We start from the raw sequence: 16,602 nt of genomic DNA on the forward strand, positions 1-16,602 counted from the left end.
TACGGTGTGATTGGTGTGGCTGGTATGAGTCTTACCCTGGATTCCAAAATCCTTTCCTCGTAATGTCAGCTCTTCCGGGCACAGTTTCCTTAACTGAGGTCTGGAGGAGGGGCATAGAGGGAGGAGCCAGTGCACACCAGGTAGTACTAAATCTTTCTTTAGAGTGCCCAGTCTCCTGCGGAGCCCGTCTATTCCCCATGGTCCTTACGGAGTCCCCAGCATCCACTACGGACTACGAGAAATAGATTTACCGGTGAGTAAAATCTTATTATTACATTTGTTATTGTGAGTGTTCTCAGGAGGGTGGACACAATGATAGTCTGAGACACAGTATTATAAAGCCTTCATTAAAAGTTATGTTTTATTATACACACATTTATAATTAAGTGTCCCAGAGAGTCGTCTTCTCCTATTGTTTACAAGATTAATATTGTTACAGAAAATGTCACATTTCCATAATGTATTTTATTTCCAGCAGATGGACACACAAGCAGGAATATCTCAGAAGGACATCTAATGTTATCCCCGGATTGTGACATAAAAGATAATGACAGTAGACAGGATTCTCCAGGAGATAACTCCATTACCCCAATTATACATCCAGCTCTATCAGCTGATCCCCCTGATCCTGAGAAATGTTCTCCTGATCACTCTGATATTGGTGTATCTGGTACAGCTCTGACAGTAGATACAGTGTTTCCCTGTTCTGTAGATGCCACATGTTTTACACAGAACACAAAGCCTATTAACTCACATACAGGTAAGGTAGGTGAAAGGCCACTGATATGTCCGGAGTGTGAGAAATGTTTTACATACAAATCAGATCTTGTTATACATCACAGAAGTCACACAGGTGAGAAGGCATTTCCATGTTCTGAGTGTGGGAAATGCTTTGCACGGAAATCATGTCTTGTTAGACATCAGAGAAGTCACACAGGTGAGAAGCCATTTCCATGTTCTGAGTGTGGGAAATGTTTTACACATAAATCAGATCTTGTTAAACATCAGAGAAGTCACACAGGTGAGAAGCCATTTCCATGTTCTGAGTGTGGGAAATGTTTTACACGGAAATCAGATCTTGTTATACATCACAGAACTCACACAGGTGAGAGGCCATTTCCATGTTCTGAGTGTGGGAAATGTTTTACACGGAAATCAGATCTTGTTATACATCACAGAACTCACACAGGTGAGAAGCCATTTCCATGTTCTGAGTGTGGGATATGTTTTGCACACATATCAAATCTTGTTATACATGAGAGAAGTCACACACGTGAGAAGCCATTTTCTTGCTCTGAGTGCAGGAAAAGTTTTACCTGGAAATCCCTACTTGTTATACATCAGAGAAGTCACACAGATGAGAAGCCTTTTCCATGTTCTGAGTGTGGGAAATGTTTTGCACACAAATCAGATCTTGTTAGAGATAACAGAAGTCACACAGGTGAGAAGCCATTTCCATGTTCTGAGTGTGGAAAATGTTTTACACAGAAATCACAACTTGTTATACATCAGAGAATTCACACAGGTGAGAAGCCTTTTCCATGTTCTGAGTGTGGGAAATGTTTTGCACACAAAACCGTTCTTGTTAGACATAACAGAAGTCACACAGGTGAGAAGCCATTTCCATGTTCTGAGTGTGGGAAATGTTTTACACGAAAATCAGTTTGTGTTATACATCAGAGAAGTCACACAGGTGAGAGGCCATTTCTATACTCTGAGAAATAAATCAGCTCTTGTTGCACACAATAGACATAACTCAGGTGAAGAACCATTTTAATCTTCTGGAGTATACTCATCATTGCCATGCGTTGTTTTTCAAGGTTCTTATCCTATCTCCTATGCTTTTTGCAATATACATGCTACCACTGGGTATAATAATCAGATGTCATGTCCTCATCTACCACTGCTATGCAGATGACCTGTCTTTTGCTCTGGGTACTGAGAACCCAGTACCAATCCTAAATGGTTGTCTAGCTGAGCTCCAGGTGTGGGTGATGCCAGTTGGTGAAACAGGTCCTTGTGATAGAAGCTCACCAACAAAGGACAGGGCTACAGCTCAGCTTTGCCTACCAACCATAATTACGCTTGGGGGTTCAGAATTACAAAATGCTGATCATGGGGGTGATTCCGAGTTGTTCGCTCGCTAGCTGATTGTAGCAGCATTGCACACGCTAGGCCGCTGCCCTCTGGGAGTGTATCTTCGCTTAGCAGAATTGTGAACGAAAGATTAGCAGAATAGCGAATAGAAAATTCTTAGCAGTTTCTGAGTAGCTCCAGACCTACTCCAACACTAAGATCAGCTCAGGCCGTTTAGTTCCTGTTTGACGTCACAAACATGCCCTGCGTTCAGCCAGGCACTCCCCCTTTCTCCTGACACTCCTACGTTTTATCCTGGCATGCCTGCGTTTTTCTGCACACTTCCAGGAAACGGTCAGTTTTCGGCCAGAAACACCCACTTCCAGTCAATCACACTCCGATCACTTCAACGATGGAAATTCTTTGTTCTGCCGTGATTAAATCTACAAAGTTTGAGCTAAAATACTTAGCGCACTGCGTAGCATGCGCATGCGCATTTTCGCATTAATTGCTCCGTTGCCAAAATCGGCAACGAGCGAACAACTCGGAATGACCCCCATATGCGGAATCTTGGTGTCCTGGATAAGTGGAGTGACACTTAGACATCAGGTATCAGCCACAATCAGATCCTCATCTGAGGTACAGAGCCAGACTCCAGCACTTTATTCCCTCAGAAGATCTACCTACAGTCATACATGCACTTGTATCATCACACATAGACTACTGCAATGTCCTCTACCTGGGTCTCCCAGCAAAAGAATTGCACCGCTTGTAGCTTGTACAGAATGCAGCAGCCAGGCTGTTACCTAACCAGCCCGTTCCTGCCACATAACACCCATTCTCTACCTCCTCCGGCTGCCTGTAAGATGGTGACTATTACATAATCTTACTGACTCTCCCAGCCCTACATGACCAGGGTCTATGGTACCAGAAGCAGCTTCTGCCTCATTACTGCCCTGCTTGTTTACTTCCATCTGCAGATAAAGGACTGTTACCAGCAGTACCAAGAATCCCCAAGCAGTGCTGAGATGTCAGAGGGGGAGACAGGGTGGTGGTACTAGTGCTGTAGCGGGGGCTGCCGGAGGCACTGTCTGTGGGTAATATTGTCCCCAAGCAGTGCTAAGGTGTCAGAAGGGGAGACAGGGCAGTGGCAGTAGTAGGGGGAGTTAGGGCGGTGACAGCAGGGGGGGGAGACAGGGCGGATGGTCACAGTGCAGTACCAGGGGCTGCTGGAGGTAGTAACGAGGTGTATGGGTCCTGCACAGAACCAGTTGATAATTAGACTTAATGATTATTCTTCCTTATTTCTAATGAATCCCTTGTATGTGTTACTGTTATTTGCTGTGTCAGCCTTTATGTGTGTTCTGTGTAATAATCCTGAAAGTAGTGCTGCTACCGATCTCATATCATTTGTAGTAACTTGGAAAAGATGAGATATGAGGTGCACTCTGGAAGCTTATAGGGGGTTAATCAGAGATGAACGCATCCCCTGGAAAATGGTCCTGGCCCGCCCTCATTCACCCCTCAGGGATGCGGCCACAATGCGTGTGTCTGCAGCCTCTGCACGTGCATTTTGTCACCACCAGTAAACTGCTGCGGGCCACTATTGCGGCTGGGTCTGAATGACCCCCATAGGGTTTTGGCTCTCCTGATATGAATCTGTTTTACTTACGTGCAATACTATAATGTAACTTGAATTGTTTCTGTGCTTTAAAGGATATTTTAGCCATGTTGTGCAGAGTAAAGTATTTTTTAAGTTTAAAATATAGAGAAAAATCTGTTTATTAAAGATATGAAATAAAGTTTTTTTTAAAACAAAAGATTTCCGTTGAGTCTTTTTATGTGTCTGTGTATTATCTTATTTCCAGATAATTGTCGCTATGGTGACAGAAACAATTTCCTGTTAATGTGTCACTTGTATTGTTACTTTTGTGTCCAGCGGGTGGGCTCGGAAATGTTATCCTTTTCCTCGCAGCCCCAGTTGCAGGAGAAAATGAAGGAGGAGCTGTTGATGGGTCATGTTTTGCTTGAGTAGACAATTTTCTCACCAGCAGGTCTTTCCCCCTCTGCAGACTTGTGTCTGGAGAGAGAGATACAACGTAGGCGCTACACCTAGGATCGAGCACGGTGGCCAAAATGTAGTGATCTGATTTCAACATATTGACCACCCTTGAATCCTGGCAAAGCGAATGAAGGGCTCCATCCACAAGTATTTCCAGGGAAGACGCTAAGTCTGAGGGACTATGCACAGGCCCAAATGATAATTGTTCTATGATCCTTCAATGTATGAACCAACGGATAGAGGGAATAATCCGAAAGTGTTAATACCAAAGATTAGCTAATCTGGTTGGAGGTGCGACATTAAGCAAATTGCAATGACTGGTTAAGGGGTTTAGAAAAAACACTAGTGGGCTTATATCTAAAGAAGTCTTAATGTGTGGCGCACTCTTTTTTCTTTACGTTTCATGAATAAATGAAAGCATAACTTTTATTATTTTTATTTAAGAATGATTTTTCAATAGACATGACATAAGGCAATTGATTGTCAGCCTGGAAAGACAAGAAATAAATGAAAAATATAAAATAATTTATATACCAGCACTACCTATGTATGGGTATATGGGTAGAGCAATAACTGATATTAGCAAGTGAAATATAAAAGGAATTTAAACAGGTTTTATTTATCAAATTTATGAGATCCTTTCACAACGGGATTGTGATCTAAAAAAAAAAACTGTTTTACAGCTGCGCCCTGCAGAGCGTTACTACTGCATACAACATTAGTGCTCCCTGCAGAGCGTTACTACTGCATACAATATAAGTGCTCCCTGCAGAGCGTTACTACTTCATACAGCCTAAGTGCTCCCTGCAGAGCGTTACTACTGCATACAACCTAAGTTCTCCCTGCAGAGCATTATTACTGCATACAAGCTAAGTGCTCCCTGCAGAGCGTTACTACGGCATACAACCTAAGTGCTCCCTGCAGAGCGTTACTACTGCATACAACCTAAGTGCTCCCTGCAGAGCATTACTACTGCATACAACCTAAGTGCTCCCTGCAGAGCGTTACTACTGCATACAACCTAAGTGCTCCATGCAGAGCATTACTACTGCATACAACCTAAGTTCTCCCTGCAGAGCATTATTACTGCATACAAGCTAAGTGCTCCCTGCAGAGCGTTACTACTGCATACAACCTAAGTGCTCCCTGCAGAGCGTTACTACTGCATACAACCTAAGTGCTCCCTGCAGAGCATTACTACTGCATACAACCTAAGTGCTCCCTGCAGAGCATTACTTCTGCATACAATCTAAGTGCTCCCTGCAGAGCGTTACTACTGCATACAACCTAAGTGCTCCCTGCAGAGCGTTACTGCATACAACCTAAGTGCTCCCTGCATAGCGTTACTACTGCATACAACCTAAGTGGGCTTTTCTGGTAACCACGATGTCTTACAATGACCACTTTGTTACTACCCGTAGCGTATCACACAATAAGACAGTGTTACTACCTATAGGCCCTCATTCCGAGTTGATCGGTCGCAATGCGAATTTAGCAGAGTTACACACGCTAAGCCTACGCCTACTGTGAGTGTTTCTTAGCATCTTAAAAGTGCAAACGAAGTATACGCAATATTGCGAACAAAAAATACTTAGCAGTTTTAGAGTAGCTCCACACTTACTCTGCCTGTGCGATCAGTTCAGTGCTTGTCGTTCCTGGTTTGACGTCACAAACACACCCAGCGTTCGCCCAGACACTCCTCCGTTTCTCCGGCCACTCCTGCGTTTTTTCCGGAAACGGTAGCGTTTTTAACCACACGCCCATAAAACGCCGTGTTTCCGCCCAGTAACACCCATTTCCTGTCAATCACACTACGTTCGCCGGTGCGAACAAAAAGCCGTGAGTAATCCTTTCTTCATAGCAGAATTACTTGGCGCAGTCGCAGTGCGAACATTGCGCATGCGCACTAAGCTGATTTTCACTGCGATGCGGAAAAAAAGAACGAGCGAATGACTCGGAATGAGGGCCATAATGTATAACAGTGGGATCGTTCTCACAGGCACAAAGAAACATATATGTACAATTCAGCACATATGTAATAATATTGGTATTGAGAGGAAATGTTTTCCTATAACAAGTATATCATTGTAAAACCCTGTACCAGAGCAGAATCCTCAATCACATGTGTTACCCATTCAGTACATATATAAATTGATAATTGACCACATCACAAAGATCTGCACATGGAATAAAACAATATTGTTGGTAATAGAAGGTGTTCTCCTGTGACTGAGCATATCATGTGTAACCCTGTAACAGCACAGTTCTCTAAGGCATGCATATCCAATTCTACACATTTGTATCACTTCTGTGACAATATTGTTATTGAGAAGGGATATTCCCTGTAACAAGGTATACAATATGAAACCCTGTCACAGAGCGAGGTATACATTATATTATCCCAAGGTTAGTACATAGATAATATCCAGCTTTCTGCCTGTTTCATTCCAAAGGCCTGCTAAGTTGTCCCAACATGTATCTACACAATACTATTGCCAATCACTGAGTGACGCCTGATATAAATATAAATCAGTCAGATAACGAGTAGTAACCAGTGACTAGTAATGATGTCTGTATGTAATGACTCCACAAATCAGGAGAACCACCTTTCTGTATCTCCAGCACCCGCTACAGAAATATAACATCTGAAGAATGAATGAGGCTGGGGAGAGAGTAGCAGCCTGTAATAATGATAATATATGCTGTTATATAAACAGTGCTATAACCATTCTTCTGATAGAGATCCTTCCTCTGATAGATATAAAGAAGCTCTGGTGTATATAGGCTGAATCCCCCTTCTACTTTTATCCCATGTGCCGTGGGGCAGTGACTGGGAACAATGAGAGCAGGGAAAGCACCAGAGCAGAAGGAAAGAGAAAGTGCAGCAGCTTCTGCTGTCCCCGGGATCAGTCGCTCCTGATAATGTCTATTTATCATAAAAGAATTAGGGAGTCTCCGTTGTAATGATATTCAGCATATAGAATTTATTATCAAATAAGAGGCCACGCCCATTATTCTGCGCAGAGGAGCGTGACCCAAGACAGACTTCATCAATGATACCTGTGTCTTCAGAACATTTAGGCTTACATATATATATAGTACATGATTATACAATAATTCATAACTGATCAATCAATGGGGTGTGTATCTAGATATCATGGGGAACATGGAATGATTGAGGGTGAATAACCTGAAGTGCCAAAGATGGTCAGTTGAGCTAATTGCACTGGCCGATCTTCTCCTGAAGATGGCAGTATGGCTCCATGAGTCTTGGATCTCCCATTCACATCAATTGGACTTCTCAGTAGGCCTTGTCAGCAAAGAGGTCATTCTTGTTCATCATGGCATGTTGTTTGTCCAAAGCAAAGGACCATCAGATATTCATTATCATGTCCTCTTTCTCCTGACATAAAAACCTCATAAAATGTCATTAAGTTCTGGTTATCTAAATACAAGGGTCTCTATTGATAGATACGAACTCTCTGTCAGGTGATAGAACACAAAGGTCGAGAAGAAAACATTACTGTCAGGAGAATTACCTCTATATGAGAATTGAGATGTTAATTACCGATGCTAAAATGCTATATGTATAAAAGCACAATTTCTGAGGCAATACAGATGTATATTTGATTTTTCTTCATCATTCCTGCCTTTTGTTTAATCTCTAAACACAACATATAATTAATCAAATATTCATCGTATTCAACTTAATTTTCCCCAAATGAGTGTAGTAGTGTGAGATATGAGATAGGAAAAGGAAAACCCGTTCTCTGGATGCAATCGCCGGCACAAGTCCATTGAGTATCGATGTGAAAAGTCTCAACTCTCCAGAAACCTTGGACAGATAAGGGAAATGAAAGAGGTAGCAACAGAATGTGTTCTATTCTTCTGCAACCTGGCTATAAGTTGTGGTTCCTTCTCACTATGTGTGTATTTGGAGCATGAGCATGTAAGCATCTATTAAGAGTATATTTCTGATAATTTACCTATGTGTGATAATACTACTATATTGCTATGTGTGATAATACTACTATATTACCTATGTGTGATAAATACTACTATATTACCTATGTGTGATTATACTACTATATTACTATGTGTGTGTATATGGAGTATGTAAGCACCTATTAAGAGTATATTTCTGATAATTTACCTATGTGATAATACTACTATATTGCTATGTGTGATAATACTACTATATTGCTATGTGTGATAAATACTACTATATTACCTATGTGTGATAAATACTACTATATTACCTATGTGTGATTATACTACTATATTACTATGTGTGTGTATATGGAGCATGAGCATGTAAGCACCTATTAAGAGTATATTTCTGATAATTTACCTATGTGTGATAATACTACTATATTGCTATGTGTGATAATACTACTATATTACCTATGTGTGATAAATACTACTATATTACCTATGTGTGATTATACTACTATATTACTATGTGTGTGTATATGGAGCATGAGCATGTAAGCACCTATTAAGAGTATATTTCTGATAATTTACCTATGTGATAATACTACTATATTACTATGTGTGATAATACTACTATATTACTATGTGTGATAATACTACTATATTGCTATGTGTGATAATACTACTATATTGCTATGTGTGATAATACTACTATATTGCTATGTGTGATAATACTACTATATTACTATGTGTGATAATACTACTATATTGCTATGTGTGATAATACTACTATATTGCTATGTGTGATAATACTACTATATTGCTATGTGTGATAATACTACTATATTACTATGTGTGATAATACTACTATATTACTATGTGTGATAATACTACTATATTGCTATGTGTGATAATACTACTATATTGCTATGTGTGATAATACTACTATATTGCTATGTGTGATAATACTACTATATTACTATGTGTGATAATACGATATTGCTATGTGTGATAATACTACTATATTGCTATGTGTGATAATACTACTATATTACTATGTGTGATAATACTACTATATTGCTATGTGTGATAATACTACTATATTACTATGTGTGATAATACTACTATATTGCTATGTGTGATAATACTACTATATTGCTGTGTGATATACTACTATATTGCTATGTGTGATAATACTACTATATTACTATGTGTGATAATACTACTATATTACTATGTGTGATAATACTACTATATTGCTATGTGTGATAATACTACTATATTGCTATGTGTGATAATACTACTATATTGCTATGTGTGGGGTACTGCAGTGTAGGTAACTGGGGTCATTACCATAAGCTTGCTCCGTGGCTTCTTTTCAGGCCGTGTGTGTATTTTTTCACACGAGTGTCCAAGGACAGGCAGGCAGGCATTTGATTGTTACATAAATTATAAAGATTATAAGAATTATTATGACAGTGTAATATTTGGTAAAGCAATTTTTTAAATTCCGGCTCCCATCCATCTGAAGTGGTCCCAATCAGCCGATTGGGTCATATGTTCTTGTATATCCTGCAGCAACTTAACCTTCTGTTCAATGGGATTATAATTATCTGAGATGATAAAACAACACATTCCTTTCAATTGTTCACAACCACTTCCTGGTTTAAGTAACAGGTAGTCAATGGCTACTCTATTTTGTATCATACCATCTCTTACTTCTCTGAGTTCTTCATTTATAAGAGCAATAGCCGTACTGATGGCATTTATGGTTTTAGCCAATCCACAGGCTATGCTATTTATCACCCTTGTGTTATACAGGCTGAGTCCTGGGGCTCCTATGAGTGGAAAGGCTAATGCTGAGTATTGTGCCTCGCTAAGTAATGGTAAGTCTGATCGGCAATCAGGATCTAAAGACCTTTTTTCTTTACTGTGAGAGTCCAAAGTAGTTATGTTTGTGTGAGCTGCTACAAAGGCGAGTCTGCCTAAATAATAAATACCCAAGTGATCTGCTGGGTAATAAGAATATGCAATATCCCCACATACTAAAAATAAGCCCCTGGGCATGTATATATCAATTCTAGGGCTGCTTATTGTTACCAAGGAAGTACACTTTGGGGTAACCCCTAAAGACTCAAACTGTGGCTTACCACCAATATCCCAACAGTTCTTTTCAGATATACTAGGCTGGATCTCCAGCTTATACCTAGTGGTGAGATACCGCCCGATTTTATCTTCCGGGTTGTTGGTCCCTAATGATTCCATGTTTATGTCTATAAAGGTGATATTTTTTCCTGGTAGCAATTCTATCTTCTGCATTTTTTCTATTGTTATTGGAATACATATAAAGCAGGTCTTATAAGCTTCTCCCACATGTTTGGGTGGTACTACACAGAAAGCATTACTATGGGCGGCAGCTGGGGCCAGTTCTACAAAGGTGTTCCTCTCATATACTCTAGCTTTTCTCACTGGGCCCTCATAGGGGTTTTCATCTGTCTTTGTGTTTTTATTCTTATTTTCTCATTCCTCGGGGAGCCATTCCTGATCATGGAGTGTGTGGTGTGTGTCTGAGTGTTGTGTCTGATTCCTCTCCTCACCTTCATAACATCATACTATGCAATCATTCTGTGGGATCCTTCCACAGTGGGTACAGATACATCTATACACATTTACCATCTTGTGGCACTCGGTCTGTTCTATGGGGGCTCTGACTGTGCGTGCACCTCCAAAGAGCAATGGGTCATCGTGGCACCAATCTATACATCTTTGCTCAGGGTTCCGTCTGCAATATTTACAAATACATCACTATTGGGGGTAGCTGCTGACATCTATTTGGTTATATCTCTTTAGCCTCTCTTTTCTTCCTCTCGTTTCTAGTGTCTAGGGGTGTGATGAGAGGTACATAACTAGGATAAAGATGTATTACCTCCTCAAAGGTCATCAGAGACATACCCTCTGGGGAAGCCACCTCGTGCACATTATCAGACTGCCCCTTCCCTGGGCCCTCAGTCATCCTTGTCAATAAGTAGTAAGTCAATAATCCCATCCATATAATTATTCCCAGGCTTACATCCGTTACTCCAATCTCGATGGCCCATCTTGATCTTTTCTTCACCTGATTGGGGTTTAGCAACACTGACTGTCCCACATAATTATCAACATACATCTTACCAAACCAGGCCATTTTTATTATCTCTTAGTCTCTGGTTACTGGGGTTCCTTAAACAGAGCCTGCAAGTTCAACGCTTCTGCAGCTTCTTCCTCTGGAGGGTTTTCTGGGACTCTGCTCTTCCCATCCTCAGTCACTTTCTTGCAATGCAATGCATGTATCCAAGCCGATTTCTCTGCAACCTTTACTGCCGTGGGCATGGTCAACAGTACTTGGTAGGGTCCCTCCCACCTGTCTACAAATGAACCAGAGCATAAGAAATTCCTAACCATTACAAATTCTCCTGGTTTCACATCATGGCATTTCAAGTCAATTTGATTAGCACCTTTAGAGAGAATTCGTCCTTTGTATTTGTTTGAATTGTTCATGCAAGTCTAGGACATATTTTGTGGTTAGATCATGTAGGGTGGAGTGGCTTTCATCTGGGCCTATTATCAGGTTGGGATGTTTTACAAATAACACCTCGTAATGGGACAGACTGAAAGGAGGTTTGGGAGTTACTCTAATACTGTGTAGTATGATGGGCAGTGCTTCTACCCAGTTTAGGCTTGTCTCTTCTATGACCTTGGAAAGTTTATTCTTTATGGTATAATTAGCTCTCTCCATGAGTCCAGCTGCCTGGGGTCCATAAGGACAATGGAGTTTGGACTCTATACCCATGATCCTATACATCTCTTGGAAGACCTTACCCGTGAAGTGTGTGCCTTGATCTGACTCAATGATCTCTGGAATACCATATCTAGATACAAACTCCTGTACTAGCTTCTTAGCTGTAAAATGTGCTGTGCAGGCTACCGCTGGGTAGGCCTCAGGTCAACCACTGAAGACGTCAACACAAACAAGTACATATTTGAAATTTCTACAGGGTGGTAATTGGATGAAGTCTATCTGTATTGCCTGGAAAGGTCCTCGGGTATGTGGGATATGGGCAATTGGTGCTGGGACAGTCTTACCTGGGTTCTTTCTTAAATATATAAGGCATGATTGAGCTTTCTTACCTGCATATGATGAGAAACCAGGGGCAAACTAGTAGGCCCTGAGGGTCTTTACCATACCTTCCTTTCCTAGATGAGTGAGCCTGTGGGCTGCCTCAGTCAGGCTTGGTAGAATGGCTTTTGGTGCTACCGGTCTTCCTGTCATGTCCCTCCAGATACCAGAGGAATCTGGATTGCACCCTTTGAGCTTCTTCCACGAGGATGTTTCCTGCTTTGAACAAGATTGGTACAAATGTATTAATTTTCCAGTGTTACAGGTGAAAATATTTGTAATGAGATGAGACTCCGTATCTCTGGCACGGAGCCATGATTGTTTAATGCCACTGAGGTTGCTGCTTTTGCTGTTTGATCAGCATAGGCATTTCCTTACTACACCGGGTCTGAGTGGCTTGTGTGAGCGTGACATCTGATGACTGCTACCTCTTTTGGTAACAATACCACTTCCATTAAGTACTTAACTATCTCTGCGTGAGAGATCGCTGTTCCATTTGATGTTAAAAAATGTCTAAGTTTCCAAATAGCGGGAAAATTGTGCAGAATGGCAAATCCATATTGTGAGTCAGTATAAATGTTAACAATTCTGTTTCGTGCCAAGTAACATGCCCTCCCCAACGCTATGAGTTCTGCTTTTTGAGCAGAGTGGGGTGGTGGAAGCGGGAGTGCTTCAATGACGTGTATCGTCCACTATGGCGTATCCAGATGTCAGAATGCCCATGTCATTCCGGCGGTGGCAGCTACCATCAACATACAGGTTCAGGTCTGCATTCTGTATCTCAGTGTCTCTTATATCTGGTCATGGAGTGCATAAAGTCTGGGTCAGCTTTTCACAATCATGATCATCTACCTTCTCCCCACTTTGTGACTGTCCAGTCACACCTGGGAGGAAATTTGCTGGATTCAAAGTTGTGCAGCGCTGCAATATTATGTTAGGGGGCTGAAGAAGCACAAGTTCCCATTTGGTTAACCTGGACGCTGTGATGTGTTTTGTGGTGGAACCGTTTAGTAAAGCAGCAACTGCGTGCGGGACATTCATGTAGAGTGTGTGCTAGAACTATATCTTAGTCTTGTCAACAAGTGTAGCTGCTGCAGCCACCACGCACACAAGTATTGTGGCAGCCCCCTAGCTACTGTATCCAGCTGTGTGCTGTAATATCCCACTGGGCAGTGACAGTCCCCATTTTTCTGAGTTAGTACTCCAGCAGCACAGCCGTCGAGCTCTGTACAAAAGAGAATAAATGGTTTAGTGTAACATGGGAAGCCTAGGGCTGGGGTGGCAGTGAGGGCTTCCTTCTACTGATGAAACACTAGTAGTGTGGTGCCATCATGGATGACCGGATCAGGCTTTTTATGGATACCAGTTCCTGGAGAGGTAGTGCTATAGCAGCATATCCTGGTATCCAGTGTCTACAGAAAGAGGTCATCCCTAGAAAGGTGTGTATTTGCTTTTGGGTTACTGGCAGCGGCATATTCTGTATGGCCTGGATGCGTGATGGTAGGAGAAGGCGCTGTCCTTGGGAGAGGCAGTGACCTAGGTACTGCACTTTCTGCTATGGCAGCTGCTGTTTGGCTTTGTTGGCCTTCAACCCAACTAAGGCGAGGAAAGTCAACAGGGACACTGAGTCTTCCCACGATTCCTCCTCTGTCTGTGAACACAATAACAAATCATCAACATATTGAATAAGCACTAAGTTATGTGTTGAGTACCAATTCTGCAATTTATCTTGGAGGGCTTGGCTAAAATAAGTAGGAGCATCCCGTTGCCCCTGGGGCATACGTGTCCAGGTATGCTGTTGACCCTTGAATGTAAACGCAAACAGGTACTGACAGCCTGTATGTAATGGAATGGAGAAAAAAGCTGAGCATAGGTCAGTAACTGTGAAAAACAATGCATCCGGCGGGACCTGCGTAAGTATTGTAGCGGGGTTGGGCACCACAGGGTGGCAAGCTTGTATGACTGCACTCAGTGCGCGCAAGTCCTGCACGATACGGTAAGTTTGCACAGGGCCCGGTTTACGAACTGGAAAGATCGGAGAATTTGCAGCACTGATGCATTTGCGCAAGACCCCCTGGTGCAGAAGTGAGTGGATGGATGGGTGCGCCCCTTCCTCCACTCCCGGTTTCAGCGGGTACTGCGTGATGCATGGTGGGGACTTGCCTGCTTGCAGCTTACTTGAAGTAAGCCTACCTCATCCTTATACTGTGCCCATAAGGAGCTGGGAACTGCTTGCAGTATGTCTTCACAGATATGGGGGTTGGTTTGCTCAAGGTGCAATGACAGGAGTGGGACTGGTGTGTCTACCAGCGCTTGTGCATTGCTTTCTAGTGATTTGGGAATGTCTAAGTAAATACCATCCGCAGTGCAGTAAATGGTGCCTTTGAGTTTACATAGTAGGTCACAGCCCAGCAAGTTTGCTGGTGCGTTGGATGCTAGTAAGAAAGCGTGTGTATCATTCAATGGTCCCATCTGTATATTACTATCAGCTAGTATTGGTAAGTGCTGTAATTGTCCTGAGACTCCGACCGCTGGGACCGTGTGCCCTGAAAGCGTCTGTGAAGGTAGTGCAGTGGTAAGTAGTGACTTAGCCGCTCCAGTGTCTAGTAAAAAAGAAACAGGTTCATTATTTCCATGCACAGTAACCGTGGGTTCCTCAATGTGTTGGCATTGCACGCTGCATAATGAAGACACTGGATGGATTAAACATCAGTATGATTGCTGCTGCCAGCGTGACAACTGATTGTGGGGACCATTGTGTGTGGAATGAGTGCCCATCTGGGGTCCTTGATTATAATGTTGGTGGTAGGGGGGTTGTGTAGGGCCGCTGGGTGTTCCCGCATTTCCATGTGGGTACATCCTGTTCTGAGAAGATACTTGACTTCTGCAATATCTAGCTCTATGGCCATACTTACCACATATGAAGCATGCCATTGGGTCTGGGTGTCTAGGATCTTGGTATGTTGGTCCTGTGTTTCTATTTGTGGTGTACTTACCTCCTTGTTGTCCCTGCCACGAATTTCTCTTTTGCTGGCTATGCCTTGGCTGTCTGGGGTCCCAAAGGTTTTGCACAGGTGGTCCCTGACTGTTTTGGACTCCCTGGGGATTTGTTATATTTGTCTGTTGCTGGGGTTGTGTAGGAGCAATCTGATCTCCAATGAGAACAGGAGTGTGTTTTACAAGAATAAGGTCATGAGCTCTTGCTTCACCCCCCCTACAGTGTTTATTAGGGCGTCTCTCCATGCTAGTTTAGTAGTTGAGTGCAGACATTACTGCAGGCTTTAGACCTTCCACAAAACATGGAACTAGCATGGAACTAGCCTCATTTGGTTTAACTATCACTTCTCCAGCAGTAAATTTGGGCACCATTAAATTAAATCTATCAAAATACTCATCCACTGTTTCATTATCTGCCTGTTTGATCTTAAACAAACCATCCCATTTGAGGACTGGTGGGCATAGGTCACGCAGTTTAGCATTAAGTGCATCTATCTTTCCTTTAGTTGGGTCACCATAATCAATTGCAGAGAGATCAATACTGGTTGTGAGGGATTCTGCTAAATCTTCAGGTAAACAAGTATATAATATCTTTAGACTATCAAATAACATAATAATACAGCGGCATCAGTTAGGATGAGGCAATTTCCCTTTATCTCAATGGTATACGCATACTATGCAGTACTATCAGTGCCTTGATAAACAGTGCAGAGAGAGACGAGAGAATAAAATCATGTAAAAGACATAACAGTACCGTAATGTGTTACTTATGCATGAATATGGATCGCAAGAACTCACCAACTGTTCCGAGTTCATTATAACCAGCGTCCCAGCAGCCACAGAATACTTTGACCAGAGGCAGCAGAGTAAGGGTACAGGTATTCTATATATATAAAAAAGGTATAGTTACCTCTGAGAGCAGCCGGCTGATGTCCCCTTTGTCTGTTGCACCTGGGAAAGGTGGTCTGCCGTAGAAGCAGGTCGAAGTTAATCGGACGTTGCCCCCAAATGATGTCGATTTATCATAAAAAGAATTGGGAAGTCTCCGTTGCGATGATATTCAGCATATAGAATTTATTATCAAATAAGAGGCCACGCCTATAATTCTGCGTAGAGAAACGTGACCCAAGACAGACTTCATCAATGATACCTGTGCCTTCAGGGCATTTCAGGCTTACAAATATATAGTACCTGATTATACAATAATTCATAATTGATTAATCATTTGGGCATACATCTAGATATCATGGGGAACATGGATTGATTGACGGGGAATAACCGGAAGTGCCAAATATGGTCAGCTGAGCTAATTGCCCGGCCGATCTTCTCCTGAAGATGGCAGACTGGCTCCATGAGTCTTGGATCTCCCATTCACATC

This window comes from Pseudophryne corroboree (genome assembly GCF_028390025.1).
Source record: "Pseudophryne corroboree isolate aPseCor3 chromosome 3 unlocalized genomic scaffold, aPseCor3.hap2 SUPER_3_unloc_43, whole genome shotgun sequence".
Taxonomy (NCBI): Eukaryota; Metazoa; Chordata; class Amphibia; order Anura; family Myobatrachidae; genus Pseudophryne; species Pseudophryne corroboree.